Raw genomic sequence first — 2,067 nt, forward strand, 5'->3', positions numbered from 1 at the left:
GGGTCTTCCCACCATAAGATGTTGGAGCTCTGAAGGGTATTAGTAGAGACCCCAGTGCCCTGAAGGTGGGTCAAGGACAGTTGGCATGGCCATGTAGAGGGCCAGAAAGTCTGGGACAGGACAGTAGAATCAGCCCCGGAATCAAGGATACCTTCAAAAAGGCCTGTCAGCCGTCAGTTGTTGGACCCAAAAAACGGACAGCTCAGGAGGGTGGGCCGAAGGGAGGGTCTGGGCCTCTTTAGAAGAGCTTAAGAAAGATAAGGAAAGGGCTCAGGCGAGAACCTGACCGGGGGAAATGGACAAAGGACCCTGGGTGGCAGAGACAAAAAGATATATTAAAGATGGGAAGGGAGGTCTGAGAATGACAGGGTATGTCAGTAGGCCTATGAGGGTGGAGGACACGCGTCCTAAGATGAGGAGGAAAGAGTGGGGAAGGGGGGAACTGAGGAGAGAGGTGGTTAGAGACACGACCCCGTCTTCAGGCCTCAATATTGTTGAGGTGGTGGCACAGAGGTCCAGTCCTGTGGGGGAGGAAGCTGTTTGTACAGGAGGGGGGCTGGACGAGGGAAGGGGAATCAATGGCGGGGGGAGTGCAGTCTGACTGGAAAGGGGTGCCTGTCGATTCAGTCCCGATGCAGGCTGAAACATTATAGGATGAGGGGCCCGGGACTGGCCCCCAAGGGAGGTTCCCTGATGCGGGGGAAGTGAATTGCCCATAATATCTGTCTTTGAGTGGCAGGTGTTGGCCCAATGGAGACCTCTGCGGCAGTGTGGACAAACAGTGTTAGGAGGGGGGCGATATTAGGAGTATCCCTCCGGTGTCACTATTAGTAGCCGGTGGAAGTGGTGGGCCTCAAGGAGGCCCATTAGGGCAGTTGCGGGCAAAATGACCGGGCTGGCAACAGTGGAAACATGAAGAGTTCCCGGAGACAGAAGCGATGCCAACGGCCATAATGGCCTTGGTAAACTTGTCAGTAATGGGGTCTACCTCCCGGCACATCTGAATCATTTCATCAAGGTCTTTCCCTTTATATCTGCCCCTCAAGGCCGTTTTGCAGGCTGTATTGGCATTTTCATAGGCCAATTGTGAAAGTAACTTATTATCGGCCTGACTGAGGCCAAGGGAGCGTTCGGCCACCTCCAAAAGATGGGCCACGAAGTCACTGAAGGGTTCTTGGGGTCCCTGTAAAATTTTTGTCATAGGTGAAAGAATGGTCCCTGGGGAGGGAATGCTTCTCCAAGCAGCGAGGGCTGCAGAGCTGGAATGGGACAAAAGGCTAAGAGAAAAAGCACGCTGTTTTTCATCAGTGGCATATCTCCCCTGGCCCAAAGGTTTACTAAGGGACCATCTATGAGCAGTGCGGTGGCCTTGTTGGTAATTTTTTCTGATGACATCACGGCACCGGTCAGCCCAATCGGCATGCCAGACAAGAAATTGACCACGAGTGAGGACTGACTGAACAGTCGTAATCCACTCATTTGGAGTCAGGTGTCCACCTTCAGCAAGGTCTTCAAGGAGTGAGAGGGTAAAGGGGGCGTTGGGGCCATAATTACGGACTGTGACGTTCAGCTTTTCAAGCTTTTTAAATTTAAGTCTATGAAAAATGGTGGGAGGTGCCGCCTCCTCCCCTCCGTTGGAGTCACTACTGGCATCAGACAGTCCCTCACCATCTCCCTGATCAGAGCGATCAGAATGAACAGAGGGAGCGCAGGAAGAAGATGGGTGATTATCAGCAGGGGGAGGGTCTGCCTGCCCTCGATCAGCTGTAGAGGGGTCCAGCCTGATGGTCGCTGGCTGTCTGGGAACGGGTAATGGGAAATGTAAGGGCGGGGTTAGGGGAGGAAGTCACTGGAGCAGAAAAGCGCATGGTCAAATGTGAAAGTCGTTTCGGACAATCTCCGCAGCATCAGAAATTTGATGTTGAAGCTGAGCCTTAGTCCTACAAAAACAGCCTGAGAACTGACAGGGAGCATAAGAAGGGCGATGCGAGGGGAGGTGTAGGGGGAGTGCAAGGGGTGAGGGCGGAGATGTCTGGAGAAGGGGCGGCCAATCTTCAGAATGGTACT

The sequence above is a fragment of the Mastomys coucha genome, unplaced genomic scaffold, assembly GCF_008632895.1.
Source record: "Mastomys coucha isolate ucsf_1 unplaced genomic scaffold, UCSF_Mcou_1 pScaffold6, whole genome shotgun sequence".
Taxonomy (NCBI): domain Eukaryota; kingdom Metazoa; phylum Chordata; class Mammalia; order Rodentia; family Muridae; genus Mastomys; species Mastomys coucha.